Below are 19,489 nucleotides of genomic sequence, written 5' to 3' on the forward strand. Positions count from 1 at the left end.
ATTCACAAACAACATGAAACCCTCAAAAAAACGGTCTTCAGAGTTTTGAATATGATTAATGCTACTGGCAAAGTGTAAAATGTAACTGATGGAAACCTTCAGTGTCGCAAGATAGAATATTACAGAATTAAATAATGTATTAGGATTAAGGTGTGTTAACAGGTTCTTTACCTACCATAGTTTTACAATGTTGGAATTAAAAATAGAACATGAGCATTCCACAAAAATTATAGATTTTGTTGGGTCACAGCTGGCAATATTGCACATTTCAATTGTAAAAAAGCTCCTTCTTTGCATGATGTATGCTCTTGTCTGTATAAGACTGTTGACCCTACTTTACATGTACCCTGAAGAAGGATGCATTGACAGATTATTGTAGCATTAGGAATGAGCCCAGAGCATAGGCAGCATTTATATCTCCTCTGGCTTGTTTGGTATTGCTTTTACCACTAAATCAGAAGGTTGTGGTTTTAAGTCCCACTCCAGATACTTGAACAAAGAGAAGTGTGAGGTAATGCATTTGGGGAGGGCAAACAAACTCAGGCAATACACAATAAACGGGAGATATTGAGAGGGATAGAAGAAGTGAGAGACCTTGGCATGCATGTCCACAGGCCCCTGAAGGTGGCAGGACAGGTAGATAAAGTGATGAAGAAGACATATGGAACGCTTTCCTTTGTTGGCCGAGGTACAGAATACAAAAGCAAGCATGTAATGCTGGAACTGTATTAAATCCTGTTAGGCCACAGCTGGAGTATTGCATGCAGTGCTAATCACCACATTACAGGAAGGACATAGTTGCTCTGGAGAGAGTACAGAGGAGAGTTACAAGAATGTTGCCAGGGCTCGAAAGTTGCAGCTATGAGGAAAGATTGGATTGGCTAGGGTTGTTTTCCTTAGAATAGATGAGGTTGAGGGGTGACTTAACTGAGGCGTACAAAATTATGAGGGACCTAGAAAGAGTAGACAGGAAGGACCTGTTTCCCTAGGAGACAGGTCAATTACCATAGGGCACAAATTTAAGGTGCTTTGTAGAAGGACTAGAGGGGACATGAGGAAAAACCTTTTCACCCAGAGGGTGGTGTGTGTCTAGAATTGATTGCCAGGAATGGTGGTGGAGGCAGAAACCCTCGACTCATTTAAAAGGTACCTGGACGTGCACCTGAAGTGCAGTAACCTGCAAGGCTACAGACCAGGTGCTGGAAGGTGGGATTGTATTGGGTGGCTAGTTTTTTCAGCTGGCACAGACACGATGGGCTGAATGGTCTCCTTCTGTGCCATGATTTTTCTACGGTTCTGTGGTTCAAAGACTCCAGGCTGAATTCAGTGCAGGACTAAGGGAGTGCTGCACTGTCGCGGGTGCCCTCTTTCAGATCAAAGGTTTAATTGAGGCCCTGTGTGCTTTCTCAGGTGGGCTTAAAAGATTCCATGGCAGTATTTTGAAGAAGAACAGGGAAGTTATCCCCAGCATCCTGGATAATATTTATCCCTCAGTTAACATCACAACAAAAAAATGATCTGGTCATTGTCATATTGCTGGATGTGTGCAAATTGGCTGCTATATTTCCCACAATACAACAGTGACTACACTTCAGAAATACTTAATTGGTTGTAAAATGCTTTGGGACATCCTGAGGTCATGAAAGGTGCTATATAAATGCAGGTCTTTTTCTCCCAGTTCTACATACCAGAACGCAGGAACAGGAATAGGCCGTTCAGCCCCTCGAGCTTTTTCTGCTATTCAATTAGATCATGTTCTGTACCTCAACTCCATTTACCTGCCTTTGTCTCATAGCCATATCATAAAAATATGCCTCAGTCAGTCGTACATGTTAATAATACATTTTGTGAGATGTTCTGTACAGATAATTAATGACTGATTATTTTGTGGCACTATGTTTGTGCTTTTCTGTGGCAATATATTTTTATTCTTTGTATGTTCAAGCAAGTACTTCTTGTTTTTCAGATGATTTGCTCTCAGAAGACTTATCTGGGCAATTTTCTCTACAACATTGTTTTACATGCACAAAAGTAAGGCCAATTGTACAGATGCTACTCCCAACTCTTGAATGGAGTTTATGATACAAATTAATAGCTCATGAACATTTAAGAGGCTTGGTTCCAAAAGATGGAAAAAAATTAACACTTTAGCTCGTCAATTACTAAATGTGTGTTGTTCCATCTTATTAATTATTTATTCAACACGCAAAATAAAATTGAAAATTTTTGTGTGAAATTTCCTGATAGCCTCTCTCGCTCGTGGGACCTACACACAGAAAATGAACACTGGCAGAGTTGCAGCAGTTATCGTTCAGTTGGTAGCAGTCTTACCTCTGTGTTCAAAGGTTGTGAGTTCAAATTCTGCTCCTAGACTTGAGTGCAAAGATCAATGATGACTGTGTCAGTGGTGAAGGAATGCTGCACTGTTGGAGGTGCTGTCTTGTGGATGTGACATTAAACTGATGTTATTTTGAAGAAGAGCAGGGGAGTTATCCCGGTGTCCTGGTCAAATTTATCCTGCAACCTAAATTAATAAAACAGGTTACCTGGTCAACATCCTATTGCTGTTTGTAGGAGCTTGCTGTGCTCAACTTGCCCGCTGTGTTTTCTTTATTACAGCAGTGACTACACTTGTACTTTATTGGCTGTAAAACACTTTGGGACATCATGGGATCATGGAAGGCATTATATAAAAGCAAAGTCTTTATTTTACTGTTTGATAAGGGTAAGTGAAATGCAAGGTATTCAATATCAGATCATGTTTTTTGTTTGATTGGAGGTCTATATGGTGAATACATTATACTGGCTTTGAGAATCCTTGGTAGCACTAGACCAATTAAAAACAGCAATTACAGCTGCCCTGATCTGGATCTTAAATGATTTGAAGCTAAACAGAGTCATTTGAAAATGCCCACTCCAAACTCTTATTGTGTCACATAACTTTTCCACATATTTAATAATATAAACAGATCTACTAGGAATACAGCTTTGTGTTAGATTTCATTTGATATAGTACAATGGATATATATTCATCCCTGAGAATGATTTTATATAGTTTGTAACAGTGACATTTGAATGAATCATGAAGCTAAGATGTTTGTAAGATATTAACATTTGACTTTGAAAAAAATCATAGTCTGTCTCATGTATATATACGGCAAGTAACGACTTTCATGCAACTGAAAACAACGCAGAAACATTGAGTCATCTTGAGGTTTGCATCTGAATTGCAAATGAACCATGGGCCAGATTTCAACAGGAAATGACTCGGTCATGTAGATAATTGATATAAAATGTTGGTGTACTAGTACAGTAAAGAGGAAGACCCAATAAAATTTATACAAACTCTATCTGGAGACCATGTGCAATCTGTGAGGCTACTTTAGTGTTATGAAAGTGCTTTCATTTTAAAATATTTTTTGAGGACTCTTGTTTAAAAATTGTGGAAATTGATTAATTTGAAAGACTAAAGAGATTCCAAAGATGCTGGACTTTGTTTTTTTTTTTAAATGTCACTGGAAGGACTTGGGGACTTTGTTTAAAAACAAACCCTTACTGGAAGTCACATATCTTAAGCTAAGTAAACAGCAGGAGCCTTAAAGGATTTGTGCAATGTTATGCAAAAAAAAACATTTCTCAACAGAATAAGTGAAATCTATCCTTCGGCAGAGCTGATTCTTGACACATTATAACATTTCCAAGGAATGCTGAGCTTCAGTCACGATTATACTTTGAGCAGCATTTCTCTCAACTGCCAGTAAAGTATAACCAATGGAAAACCCTTTGTAGTGCAACCGAAAGTAATCATCCATTCAGCAATTCAATCTGAACAAATGCAGAAAACAATGAAATAAAATTAGTTACACAAAGGTGGCTTAATATCAAAAATGTTCTGTGATCTCTGAGTGACACTTGACAGTAAATGCATTACATTTTACATACTGGATATTGAAAAATAATTAGTCTTAGATTCTTCAATCAGCTTTTAAAATGAATATTTGAAGAGATATGCTTGGATCAGAAATTCTCCTCCTCCTACATTTTCTCTTTTTTCCTCCAGTTCTTTCCCTCTTTCCTCAGAAAGGGGCGACTTTTGCTGGGGCGTCGTAACACAGGGACCAAATATTTTCCATTGCACCCCAAGTGGCCATTCTTTCTGGTAGCCAAGACTGGGAGTAACAACAGGCTAGTTAACAGGAGAAGCATAGATAATAATCAGGAACAGCAAGCCTAGCTGTTCTACTTCCTGATCTAAGACACTAAGATCAATGGTAGCACCTGTTAATACCACTCAATTTGAAATCAGCTATCCATATATAGAGCAGGATCTGAACTTAGGACCTGAACAGAGGGGAAGAAAGGAGGGCTCATTAACTCATTAAACAGTCAGTCGACTAAATCTCCCCTTTTCTCTTCTCTCCAAATGATCATGAAGTGTGCTGGACCAGCCCTTTCACATCTAGGCCAATTGACTCTCCTCCTCGAATAATTGAGGACAAGTGAATGCTGGCAAGTTTTTGGGCTAGGTCAAGGATTTTATATTTGAATAATTGAGTTATATTGAATGTTGAGACATCTCAAACGTGCATCACACATCACTTGTCATCGGTCTTTTGATTCAGCGTAGTGTCGTCAACAGGGGATCTGTAGCATCTGTGAGTAGGACAAGAAACAATGAGGCTCTTCAACCAATCACCAAACAGATTGAAGAATCCAAACTGAGCTATTCAGAGTCCAAACCAGGAAATCTAGAGCAGGAAATATAAATTACATTTAAATGATGTACAGAAAACAAAATAAAGATGAGAAAATACAGATGGGATTGAGGGAGACTGATAACACAGACAAACAGAAAAAGTGAAAGAAAAGATTTTTTAAAAAAATCTCCAGCACTAGTATTCTTCTGAGGGAATGAGACTCCATATTTCTAAAATTATTTTTTTTGAAGGCAAGAGAGGTTGGTCAGCACTAATTATAAGTTATCACACCTATAAAGACTCATTTACTCCTGAATGCACTATACAAACATTTTCAAATATCTTCAATGCAGAACTAGTGGGCAGGTACAGAAGGTTTATGACATTGCAGTCATTTCAGTGCCGAATCTGTTGATAAGGACTGTAACAGCGCACCCTGTGAATAACCAGAGAATCCCCGAAAGCAACTCTGGATTTCCATGTTTAACTGTGTATGTGCAGACTCCTGAATTTGCTGTCAGATTTACCCTGTAATAATGACAAATGCTGCTAGTTTCACTGTTATTATTACAGCAAAACCCAGGCCAATGTTTTAAGATTTTGAAAGGATCTTATAGGATAGATGTAGACAAGATGTTTCCACTTGTGCTGGAGTCCAAAACTAGGGGCCATAAATAGTCAGCAATTAATCCAACAGGCAATTCAGGAAACAAAACATCTTTATCCAGCAAGTGGTTAGAATGTGGAACTCATTACTATAAGGAATAATTGAGGGGAATAGCATAGATTCTTTTAAAGGGAAGCATATGAAGGAGAAGGGAATAGTAAGATATGCTGATAAGGGTAGATGAAGAGTGGTGGTATGAGGCTCATGTGGAGCTTAAATGTTGACATAGACCAGTTGGGCAAAATGGTTTACTTCTGTGCTGTAGACTGTATTATGGCCAGAATTTTCAATCACCTGTGGGGGCAAGAACAGGAGCGGGCACATTTTGAAAATACCGCTTCTGGATGGCGTGTCAGTGTTGCATGCCTCCAGGATGCTTTGGTATTTTCAAAGTGAGGGCAGGGTGCCTGGGGAGTCAAGAACCCACTCTTTTCCAATTAACAGCCTGTTATGTTCCTGGAGGAGCATTGAAGTGATTTATGACTTTAACCTCTTATAGGGACTAAACCAAATCAGGAGTTCATTCCTATGAATCTCCTTTAATTAAGTTCAAGCCAGACAAATTCTTATAGACACTTATTTAGGTCCAAAGAATTGAATTAGCTTTCCCTCAAAGAAAGAAAACTAACAGAGAATATTACCATCTTTCGGATAGCCTATTTTTAATAATTATGGCTAAGTCATAAATATCCCAGATATTATAAAGGTCTGGGAAACTCTCTTCAATACATATCTATCCACTTAAAGAGACACAGAGAGGGGGTTCTTGTAGTTGTATACTGAATACTACATGAGACAATTTATTAACTTTTATACATTTATGAAATAATTTAACATGCAATACACTTTAAGTGAATACATATATCACAATATAAAATATTACTAAGAGATGTAACACATAATCTTATTTCTAACATAGATTCCAAAAGTTTAACCCTGCTAATGTTACAGCAAAATGTCTCAGAATATCTGTCAAAATTTAAATTAAACTTTTACCTTAAATTCCCTGATTAAGGCATAGGTTGAGAAGTATTGTTTGAGGAATTCAACACTTCTAATCTTTGCTTCAAAAACTTTCATGTTTATACTGTTGTTAAGGTGTCATATGACCTCTTAGCATATAGGTGTTATCTTTCTGTGTGTGTTTTTCTTGCTTTCAAAATTCATATTTGATAGTATCATTAACTAACTCTCTACTTAATGTTTTATTGGAATTCCCCTGCTCTTGAAGTTGTGAGCATTTATCTGGTCAAAATATTTATAATAGTGTTTACTTGACCTCTTGTTCCTGTAAGTCCATTCCATTTATTGTTTTATTATCTATAATTGCCTTTTTATGGTAACTTAAAGCAACCTTTTGAGCCGATCTGTCTGCATTAACAACCCCATAAACTAATTAAGTTTATTGCTACCTCTTACTGATGTCACACAGGATATTTCAATGTGTGTGTTTATTTTACAAGTCCCTGGCAACAGAGACACTGAAATGGATTTCCCTACTTGAAAAGTTGCTTCAGGTTCATAACAGGACCTTGAATTTTTTTTAATGCTATCTTCTTAAAGGAGAATGTCAGTGACTTCTGAAAACTGACCATTTATTCAATATTTAATTCTAAAAGGTATAATATATTAACTATATCTAAATGCTACCTAATTAAGCCTATTATACCTATATTCCATCACAGCTTGTTAATGGGCTAGGGCGGGTTAGAAGGCAATTTTCAATTCACAAATCGCCAAACCTGAACAGTCTGGTGCACACTAGCGCATGGCTGTCATGTTCAATGCGGGGAGAAATTAAGAAAATTTATTTATGTGGAAAACATGTTGCCACTAGGGCTTTTTGTGTGAGATTGGGCGCAGTACCTTTTAATTAGCCGTTTGGCCATTTCTTTGTGCGGTGAAGCTGCCGGCCCAATTAGTGCAAATATATTTGAAGATTGCATTGCATGAGCAACACAGATATGGTGTGGGGTCGGGTTCCCAAAATTATCTGGGTGTCGGGTTCCCTATGTAACTCTATGTAATATTGAAGGTGTAGTCTGTCCAGTGTACTGTGTAGTTTGATCAACTGCTCTGAATTATATTCTACTGTTTTGACTTATTTTGCATGACATTCTTTGTTGTTAAACCAAGGCCCTACCTGCCCTCTCAGGTGGATATAAAAGATCCCACACAATGGGCTGAATTTTACTGGTCCCTCAACGCCGTGGGTCGCGGCACGGGGGCCGGTAAAATGCTATGGGGAGAGGCTGGCCTTGACCCGTGGCGTCGAGAAGGGACCGTCGCATATTACCTGTATGGATAGGGTGATGTCCTGTACTATGGACCAAAAAGGCCAGCTCCTTTCTTTGCTGCTCTGCACAACCATGCACCCAATAGGGGTCAGGTCTAGCATGATGATGAAAGACATCAACAGGATTCCTCCTCGGACTATAAGGAAACTGAGGGCTTACAATATGAAAGATGCATGGGAGGGCAGATGGCACCCAAGCTCTGCATGCAGGGCTAGCAGTGAGGTAGGAATGTACGGAAGAGACTTATCAAAGACTCTCTGCTCCATAGGAACCAACACGAGCTCTGCATGCCACACATCACCCTTGCTCCCCTGCTGTACACCAGTCCCCGTCTGCAGCATCCCTATGTAAACCATTAGAGGCAGGAGGTGACTGAGCCAATGTCCATGTCACTGCATCTGTGGAGACAGCCATGTGTAATGGTGGCATGGCAATGATGTTAATGCATACATTGGCTCTTCTGAAGGGTCAATGGTGCAAAGGGATGTGACATTGGTGCTACATGCTGGCACACACCACACACCATTAGCACAGAGAAAAGGACACACATGCTGGTGAGGAACATTTAGTAAAAGACGTATTTATATTGCTGTGACACCCGTGCATTCCCATTTATGCCAATGTGTTCTCTGTAAACCTCTGTAATACCTTTTATGGTGTATTTAAGTCTCACATCCTGGAATGTGCAAATTTAAGATTATTCACCCAGGTGCAGCATGCCTACAAGAAGGAATGTTACACTTGAGTGGAAGAGGAGGATCGCCACTTCACAGGATACTGGGACACTGCAGGGTAAGTATGTGGCAGTAAAGCGGAAAGTGCTGGGATCACTCAGCAGGTCAGGCAGCATCTGTGAAGAGAGAAGCAGTGTTAACTTTCAGGTAACTCTGCTTCTCTCTCCACAGATGCTGCCTGACCTACTGGATTTTTGCAGCACTTTCTGCTTTGCTGCCAGATTGACAGCAGCCCCATTCTTCAGCGGTCAGGTAAGTATTTCTTTGACAGCTTGTCAGGAAACAGGTGCTGGGGCGTTTAAAATAGGGCCCTAGCACCCGCTGCACAGCTGTCAAAGGGTTCCTCACTGCACCGAATGTCCTGCCTTTCCTCAAGTAACATTGCGGGGGAGGCTCGGCACAGTGATGTTAATGAGCCCCGCACGTAATATCTCGGGGGCTCTGCAGTGGCCGCTAAATGCTGAGTTCAAAGGGCACTGCCGCGGTCGGCGGCGCCCCAATAAAATTCTGCCCAATATTTCAAAGAAGAGTGGAGGAGTTATCCTCAGTGTCCTGGCCAAAATTTATCCCTCAATCAGAATGAAAGAAAGAAAGTCTTGTCTTTATAGTGGCACCTTTCACAATCTCAGGATGTCCTGATGTGCTTTCGAGCTACTGAAGTACTTTTGAAGTGCAATTACTAATATGGTGTAAGAAATGTGGTTGTTTTAAAGCGCCATCACTAAATCTGATCATTATCACATTGCTGTTTGTGGGAGTTTGCTGTGTGCAAATTGGCTGCCGTGTTTCCTACATTAGAACAGCATTTGCACTTCAAAAAAGTACTTAATTGACTGCAAAATGCATTGTGATGTTCTGATGTCGTGAAGGGTGCTATAAAAATGCAAGTCTTTATTGGCTTCATTGATTGTTGCTCTCCATTGATTGGGAATGTTGATCAGTGAGTTCACCCACTAATATTCTTGTTCTCTTTCAAACTCATCCCTAGCTATTTCAACACTGTTTATTGACATGTGTTGGCCATGTCTCCTTCCTATAAGCAATGCTTTACATTTGTTTGAATTAAATTTCATCTGCCATTGCATTACCTACTCATGAATTTTGTCCAGTTAGTTCAGTAATGTTTGGACTAGCTCTTTTGATTCCTCTGTGCTCCTGCCTACATGACAGCAGTGACTACATTTCAAAATGTACTTCTTTGGCTGTGAAGCATTTTGGGGCACACTGAGATTGTGAAAGGCATTATAGAAATTCAAGTTCTTTCTTCTTCACTTCTGAAGTTTAGGAGAGTTGGCATTTTAATCAGACACCTTGGGATGTTTTACTACGTTAAAGGGTAGATTTTTTACTGCAGTTTATCAAATCTACATCTCACTACATGGTTAACAATCTGAAATCAGGACTGGTCATACATAGATGATGTAAGGCATTGCCAGCTCTCTTAGCAAAGTTTGATTAATTTTTGGATTGTTGAAGTAATGAAGCCAATACCCAGACTTAAGTGTACTAAAATGTAGGTCTCTTTCAATGCTGCAGAAAATATGTATTACAACACAGAAAATAACATATCATGAGAGAGTTCTGAGTTTTCAACTTTACTGTAACAATAAACTCACACAATAAAAAATGTTGATTTCCAAAAGATATAACACTGGGTGATTTTGAATCATAACATGAATTCTTGAACAAAATTGCATTGCACTAAATGAGATGTGTAAATTCCTTCAAAATGCTTTCTTCATAATCAGATGCATTGTTTACTAAATCAACTAGCCAGTCCTCTCATTACCAAATGAAATGTGTTAGCTTCCAAGAACATAAGCGTCAAAGAGCAAACAAATAGCAAAGCTGAGCCTATATTGAAGCCACACAAGGTGAATGCTTTTTAGATTGATCATCAACAATTAACACTAGCAGAAGTACAGTTTCAACTTAAGCTGTTATTTGTTTTGATTTGTCTGTCAAAATGAGAAACAATTTCTACTTATGCTCTGATTAAGTATAGAATCAAGGAATATTACAAAATGTTGCAACTCAATATGAGCCGAGTCAATTTATATAATTTCATTGCCTTCCAGATTGTAAGGGTACAAAAAGAGTGAATTTTCTTCCCAGGGATGAGTAGGACCACCGAAAGTATTTTAAGATGAAATTCAATAGCAGTTTTTAATGTCTTGCAATTGCATTTGATTCTCGATTTAGCATCAGTAGGAGGAAATAATGTCATTGTTTGTGTTAGCTTTAAAACTGAGTTTCTGTGTAGTAGCCTTATATTGAAGTCACTTCATGACCTCGCCCCTCCCTATCTCTGTAATCTTCACCAGCCCTAACTCCCTCTGATTGTAACATTCCACCAGTTCTAGCCTCTTGTGCATCCCTGAGTTCCTTCACAAACAATTGACAGCTGTGCCTTCAGCTGGGTAGGTCTTAAGCTCTGGAATTTCTTCCCTAAACTTTTCCGCCTCTCTAACTCTCTCTCTCCTCCAATGTGATGCTCCTTAAAACCTACTGCTTTGACCAAGCTTTTGGTCACCTGTCCTAATACCTTCTTATGTGGCTCAGTGCCAAATTTTATCAGGTAACACGCCTGTAAAGTGCCTTGGGGAATTTTATTACATGAAGGATGCTATTGTCAAGAAAACCCCATATGTCAAATGCGAAATATTAATTTCATCGGTTGGAAACTTACATTAGACTTTTAATGGAAAAAAATTCTACAGTTAACTTTTTTAAAAACTAGCAACCAAGGTGGCCACTGCAATTTGCATTTGAAATACAAGGAGACTGAACCAGAGACAAACTTCTAACAAGAAGCCCAGCCAGAACAATGCTATGGCTTACTGAGCAGATTATACAGATCATCCTTGTTAGCGCGATAGTCAAAGCTATTTTGAGGCATTCATAAGTGGAGATGTCCCTCCAGGAGGTAAACACTGACAACCCCACCAAAGAGAGGTTTTGGGTTTTAGGCTTTGGACCTCATTATAAACAAAGGGGATTGAGAGAACCATGTGACCATATGTCAATCTCTGAAAAAAACTGGGAGATTTGTTTCACTCACAGAAGAGACAAGCAGTAACTGAGTGTGCAGCAGCAGAGAAGACTGCATGCTTCCCTTCCTCTTTCTCTCTCCAGAAAACATCAAGTTTGAAAACCATCTGTGACTGTGGACTCTCCAAGCCTAAAAATTGCAACAGCTAGAGACCAGGGGAAGAGAGCCACCTACCAGTCTGCCTTCAAAAAAACCCTGAACAAAGCAGGCCAAACACAAAGTGCACTTTGACCAGCCGAGGACTTCAAGAATACAGTTTCAGCAGGAGGACTACCAGATCATCCACTTCACAGACTGTGGGCTGGATTTTACGTTAGGCGGGTGGGAATTAGCCACCGGCGTGAAAGTCGGTGGTGAACCTGCTTCTGTCTAGTCCGGGGATCTGTCCCAAATGTTATAGGTCCCCGGGCTTTAATTGTCCTGAGGCGGGACTTCCACCTGAGCAGTGGCCACTGCTGGGACTGCAACCCAGCCGACCTGATGGAGCCAGGAATTCAGGTAAGTTGGGCTTGCCTCACCAGGGGGATTGGTCCTTCCCTGGTGAGGCTGGAGTGGTTGTTTGTGGGGGAGGGGGTGTTTTGGGTCTCGGGGGGCGGGTTGGGAGGTGGGGCCAGCCCTCAATTGGGCATCCTGTGCCCAATTGCCATGGCCCCCTCCCCTCTGGGGCATGGAGAGGCTGGCAGCTATTGCTGGGCGGCCTTTCACATCTCCAGTACGCCCGCTTGCCACAGGGAAAATACCCGTGGAGGCGGCGTGGGCCCTTAAGTAGCCACTTAAGGGCCTTGATTGGCCTCGGGCGGGCAGGCGGGCCGTTCCCCAGCCCTCGCCCGACTGCCATAAAGATGACTGGAGGCGGGAGTGGGGGGGGGGGGGGGGGGAGGGTAGGGATCCCGGAGCCTCCTGCTTAATTATATGCCGCCCCCACGCCACCATCTGCCCCGCTGGGGCGGCGTAAAATTCAGTCCTGTATTTAAGTTCCATTTATTCTGGACTTTAATCCAACCACCAAATCTATTTTTCCCACTGTAATCTATTTGTGTGTGTGTGTGTATGTGATTCTCATGCGAATGTGTGCGTGAATGTGTAGCGTATTTTTGATTATTTTAAATCGGGGTATGATTGTTAAGTATAATAAACTTACCCCTTTCTTTAAACTCAAGAAAACCTATCCGATTCATTCTTTCAAGGTCACAGTAAAGGAAAAAGGTAAAACATTCACTGAGGTGGTAAGCACAACCACTGTTTAAAAGGAATAAACCCTGCTGCAGTCCAATAAGAGGAAGGGCAAAAGGGGAGCCTGAGAACCCCCTCCCCCCCACCCCCACCCCTTCCTCACCTAGCCAAAACACTATATAAATGCAAGTTATTGTTGTAAGCTATAAAAATAGTTTATCACCATAATTCATTGCCCTTACATCAACTTAATTAGGCAGTCTTTAAAGTATTGGTAAGCTGATTTGATGGGTTGGAGTTTCATTCCTGTTAAATACAAAGAAGAATCCAGTTTTCTGGTTAATTTGGATAAAAGGCTTCCAGCTGGCAAGCTCAGTTGTTGCATTTCTTCAACCTTAACCTGATCTTTGCTTTCATGTTAATAATGTCCAGTTGGATAACGATGAACATATCTATTTATTATAACATATTAGATTTTGATGTTAATCCATTTCCTGGATAGTTAATTTGTCTTCAGGAAAATAATTCACTGCATTAGAATTACCATATTGGATTGGATTTTCCTGGATTGCATTTGTGCAGATGTTACAGCGAAATTCAAGGAAATTCACACAGAGTGACATTTTGGCATAAGTCAGTAATGAGAAAGTTTCATTTAAAAATAATGGCACAAGTCCACTCTTATGCTGTAGTTATGCCAAAACTTTTCAGAAAATTCCAGGCCATTGGTATTTTTTCCAAGAAAGTGTCTGGATGTAGAGATAAAATCCTCTCAATACTATGAAGAAAAAATAAATGAGCCTGTATTTTGCAGTGGTAATGATGACAAAACTACCAGTGTTAGCCATCAATAATTCTCTGAAACTGACAGCAACTTTGGGAATCCGCACATGCATAGAATAATGTGAAAATCTAGAAGTTCCTGTCAGTGATTCTATGCTGCTCCAGCAGGTCCTGACAGCAATCGATGGAAAATCTATGAATTGATGCTAGTCTCACCGTAAAACCTCTTAAAAAGGCTATGCCTTGTTGAATGAGGTGTAACTGTTTTTAATAGCATACCAACGTCATAATGGCTGCTAAACACCCTCACTGGCCCTGAAAAGCTAATTTTCTAGTTGTGGAATGTCAAGTTTCTCCATTATAGAAAAATTCTACATATTTTTAAAAATAATTTACTTTTTGAAGAGTTTTTTAATCTATATTTTAGATTCAGTCTTAATCTAAGCACAATTTATTTCACTATCTGAAAATTTAAATTAAAAGTGAAGGATGAAGACCTTTTAACTTCCTGGTTTTCTGTCTGTGAGAATACTTCAATGTGATTGGCTGCTTACAATGCTTGATGACATCACTGTTGCTGCACTCCTGGAGATCCCCTTAACATGTAGTCAGGTTTAAACTGCCATTGAGAAAGGGGAAATCCATGCCACAAAGATTGCTAGTTCTTTGTGGGCAGCTTTCTTTGAGATCAGCAGTGAGCAGTGCCTCTTCCCTGCTGACTGCAAAATCGGGGCGTGATTTTTTTTCCTATTATCACCCAGAAGAAGTGAAGTGAAATTGCTAACTTTAACTAATTTCCACTTCCCCCCCCCCACCATTTAGCTTCCTCTCCCTTCTAAGAAATGCACTGTGCAGTGTGATCTTCTTTGTTTGAAATTTTATTTATTAATGCTCTGCTGCATCAGTGCAGCAATGAATTGAAAACAGAATGATGCAATCCTATCAGGGACACTTTACCCAAGGCCCATACTGAATACAAACAAAAATGCAGCACATGTATATATTTGTACACTGGTTGCAATCAGGGACAGAAAATTTAATTACCAACTAGTCAGGGGGAAAATTGCTTTTTCGCTTTGGAAAGGCTGAGACATGAGTTTGCAAGTAACATCAGTCTCTTTATTCCTCCCTCTCCAACCCTTCATTGTTCGTTTCACTCTATTCTTTTTGTACATTAAATGACATAAAAAGAGGATGCAGTCAGTCACCAAGGACAACTGAATCAACCCTGCTGATCACTCAGAGCAGATACACTTTTGGAGAAATTTTCTGCTGCACCTGTTCCCCTGTGAGCTGTGCATACCCGACTTAATTTGCATCTATTCCATGTGTGGATCAGATTCCATTTTTGGATTACTGCCCTTCTGTTTAAAATTCATATAATACTTTCCACAGTGTTCACCTCTGTACCTGAGCCTCATTCTCCAGTCTCCATCATTACTTCCCAACCCTCCCATTCCGGTCTCCATCTCTCCCTCAACTATTCTCCCCCCCCCCCCCCCCCACCCCCCCAAATCCTTAGTCAACATCACTTACTCCAGCTCGCCCCAAATTTCACTTGCAGTTGTCAAGCTGATAAAACACATCAGCCATAATTTCTTGTCCATTTAGATAAACACAATGAGGGAGAAAGGAATGGAAGGTTGCACTATAGAGTTAGCTGAAGAGGGGTATTAGGAGGCTCGTCTGGAAAATAAACACCAGCATGGACTAGTTGAACCAAATAGCCTGTTTCGGTGTTGTAAATTCTACATTTGAAGCAGGTTCACTCTCAGTTTTGGCAAATTGGAGAAACGTCTCTCATCAGTGAGCAATGGTGAATTTTTAAAAAGATATTGGCACTGTCAGTCAGACTGCTGATTCCCATTGGGATTCAAACGAATGAGAAATATAAGTGAGAATTAACTTTGGTACAGTAACAAATTAGAGTCATAGAGTTTTACAGCACAGAAACAGGCCCTGCGGCCCAATGAGCCTGCGCCGACCAACAAGCACCCGTCCTAACTAATCCCATTTCCCCACACTTGGCCCGTAGCCTTGTATGTTATGGCGTTTCAAGTGCTCATCTATATACTTCAATCTCATGAGTGTTCCTGCCTCTACCATCCCTTCAGGCAGAGTGTTCCAGATTCCAATCACCCTCTGGGTGAAAAAATTCTTCCTCAACTCCCCTCTAAACCTACTGCCCATTCTGAAAAATAAATTGGTCAACATCTTCAGATTTCAGCTTCAGATTTCAGATAATGCAGTCCAGAGGATAGAGGATAGCTTGATATGTCAAACTCCTCCGTAAAACAAAATTGAGAGAGTTAAATAACCAACATAAAAAGCTAATACATTAGAGCACTAAACAGGAGCAACCAATTTCTTCTTTTGAATAAATGAACTGCCCACCACATATCACATCCTCATTCTGCACACATAGCATGTCTTGCTTATTCTGTCTGCTCATTAAATGGTCTTTCAGGCAGTTTTTTTTCGAAGCAAAAAGCAAGGCCTAGACATAGATGATCACATATTCTATAAAACATTACGATTTTAGTTCTTTTTGGAACAAGGGAATGTCATTGTTAGAATGCGAATAGTCAAGAGTCAAATAAAATTGAAATGAAGGGAGGACTGAGGGCACATAATTTCACAGATTTATTTGCTCGGAAGCTTAGTCTATGGTAAATAACATTCTCAACTCAATAAATAAATTTGCATGATCTGCTAAAGGAGGAAATCCATGAGCTCATGCACTCACTTATTCAGTGACAAGGTAAAGCACTTGCTTAAGAACATTGCTCTTTCTGTTCAAAGACCTCAGCTGATGTGATCAAAGTCCTCTCTCGATTCTAGTTGTAAGTTCACTCAATGCCTTGTGGATAGAGGCCTATAATACAAATTGTTTCCAATTTGGCACCAAATTTAAAATGTTATACACTTTCGGCCTGGAGTTTCTGCTCAGTTGTAATGGTTTCTTCACCGTAATCTGCCCAAAATTGGCCAAATCAGTGCAAAAAAAAAAGCAGACTTTTAGGCACAATCTTTTGCACTGGTTTTAAAAAACATTACGCTAGAAGTTGGCCCTGCTCACAAACTGGCCACACCCCCAGGGTGAATAAATCACCATTGCGAGTTTCAGTTAACTGTGCCTGTTTTCCAACCTTCAGGAGGCTCGTAAAATTAAGCAATACTTTTTTAGGTGCACTAACAGTAATCGGCACACTTTAAAAGTTTAGAATGTAATTTTATTTTAACTTATTGTGACTCCCGTACCCAACATAACTAGCAAACGGTTCTGCACTGTTTTTTTTTAAAGTCATTTTCAGTTGCTTAAAATCGGGTGACTCGCAGGTGGTCGATGAGACACTCAGATTAAAATGCTTTTTTTGTGATAAACCCATTTTTGGCTGTATTAAGTTATCACACTTAATTGTATCAAAGAATATCATTTAAAGTGAAAAAACATTTTCAAAAATTATGCTTTAAAACACTGCTGGATTATGGTGGTTCATGGCAGATTGTACATTCACCGATATGCAAACAAGCTTGAGCAGAAAAGTGAGGAAAAACGTTCTTCTCAAAATGACAGAAATCTTTGGGCGCAATTTCTACCCAGATCACCGATTGCACCCAAAGCGGAAATTCTATCCATCACTATTTATATAGTGACTTAACACAACAAGACCATCATTAAACACAACCCAGTAAATTAGCAAAGTGACAGTAGTGGTGTCTAAGGAGCCAAAGGTTTCTCTGGAAAATGTCTTCTAAGGGTGTTTTTGGGTGCTGGTTGCTGCTAAAAGCATTTAGTTCTGGGCTGCCCACCATGCCTGGCCTGATCTCACCCAAGTAATCTAACAATGCAATTTCAGCCAGATTGTCAAATTAACAAAGATTTAATAAGCATGAGTGGACAAATCCCATCTACCTGTGATCATCTGTTTTCTGTATAACCAAGACTGATTCAACAGCAACAGAACTGAATTATCAATAGCACTTTATTTAGTGAAGCCAAAAGGATAGCTGCTTTAAAAAAAAATATCTCTTGGGATATGGATGATGCGAACAAAGCCACATTTATTAGCCATCCTGAGTTGTCTTTGAGAAGGTGGTGGTGGTCCTTCATTTTGAACCACTGCAGTACATGTGGTGAAGCCACTTCCGCAGCAGAGACAGGTAGGGAGTTCCAGGACTTTGACCAGGCATGGATGAAGGAACAGCAATATATTTACAAGTCAGAATAGTGTGTGACTTAGAGGGGAACTTAGAGGTGGTGGTGTTCCTATGCACCCACTGACCTCCTCATTCTAGGTGGTGGATGTTGTGGGTTTGACAGTTGCTGTCAAAGAAGCCTTGTTGAGTTGCTGCAGTGCAGCCTGTAAATGGTACACACTGCAGCAATGGTGCACTGGTGATGGAGTAAGTGAATATTTAAGGTTGTGAATGGGGTGCCAATCAAGCAGACTCTCCTGGATGGTGTTGAGATGTTGTTATAGCTGTACTCATCCAGTCAGGGAAAGGCTTTGGGGAGTCGCGACGTGAGCCACTCGCCACAGAATACCCAACCTCTGACCTGCTCTATTGATCACCATATTCATGTGGTGGACCCAGTTGAATTTCTGGTCAATGGCGACTCCCAGTTTGCTGATGGTGGGGGGCTCAGTGATGTTACTGACATTGAACATCAGACTGCAGGAAACAGAAATGCAACAAGTGGGAAACAAGGACACAATATTATGGCACAGTAAAGGTTGTTTGACCCTATGATAACCTGACCTTAGATGTTTGACACTGGTACTGTATGGCTGATATGTGAAAGTGTTTAATTTTTCATTGCTAACATCTCTTAGGTTTTGGTGAGCACAGAAATTAGTTAAAAAATTCATTCTGAGGCAGCAAACAAAATTGTTGGAAAGATGGAGCAACTCTGAAATAAAAACAGAAAATGCTTTTAGTTTTATTTCAGATTTCCAGCGTCCACAGTACTTTGCTTTTGAAACAACTCTGTCCTGGCAACCTCAGGACAAGTACACTTTTGCATTTCTGTCAAATCTGGATTGAAAGAATCCTTTCATCTGGTCAATTTCCTGGACAATACTGATAGGATATAATGAGGAGATACCAGTAAGTCCTAATTCTAGTAAATTGCCATCTCCAGAGGTAACAATAGCTACAACCACATTATGTCAGAAATGGTCCTGATTTTTTTGTCCACTAATTATAATGAGTTGAGAATCATGGGCCTGAAATGTGTTGATAGGCGCTGGCAAAGTGCAAGGCTCCTTATCACCACCATAAATTTGGAAATTCAGGTCCACCGTATAACACTTAAAACATATTTCTGTTTCCCCTTCTCAGTCTCTAATATAGAACATAGAGAGCATGATCAGTTATATTTAACATGTAATTTAAGGCATCTATTGGGTGTTTAATACCTGCAGTTTTACTTTACAAATACTGTTTGATACCAAGTGATTGAAGTGTCCAGTCACTTCATTTTCTTTTGGAATATAATCACACAGCTTCCTGTTATTGGAATGAAAGCTGCAATGGAGTTGTATGTGTGGTGAGTATCAAGATAGCCCAATAAAAAATCCACAATGTGTATACAGATCTGAGGAACCTCAATGCATCCCTGTCTGGCCTTTGCCATTAATTTTTCTAATGTGACACTTGGGATGGTGCCAGCAGTGAGTTAACCTATAGCCTGACGGATTGATAATATGTGGAAGGCTGGGCAGGTAGAGCTCGTGCCTTGCTTGGCAGCTTACCTAGGAGAAGGAGAATTCAGATTTTAAACACCCAGCTATGGGCCAAATAGTGAAGTCTTCGTCAGCTAACAGTGTGGAAAAACAGACAGTGCCAACGGACTGGATGGTGATGTAGAAAAGGCAGGTGAGGCTCCTGTTGTGTATTGTGGTAGTGCATATTGAGTGTTGTTTCAAGAAGTCTCTGGTCATCTGTAAGGCTAAAAAAACAACTTGTTTATTATATACATATAATTATTTACACTCTCCACAAGCCTGTCTAGCCAGCACACCTCATGCTGCTTCTAGTTTCTTCCCAGCCTGATACCCATATGACTATTACATCATCAT

The sequence above is a fragment of the Heterodontus francisci genome, chromosome 6 (assembly GCF_036365525.1).
Source record: "Heterodontus francisci isolate sHetFra1 chromosome 6, sHetFra1.hap1, whole genome shotgun sequence".
NCBI lineage: Eukaryota > Metazoa > Chordata > Chondrichthyes > Heterodontiformes > Heterodontidae > Heterodontus > Heterodontus francisci.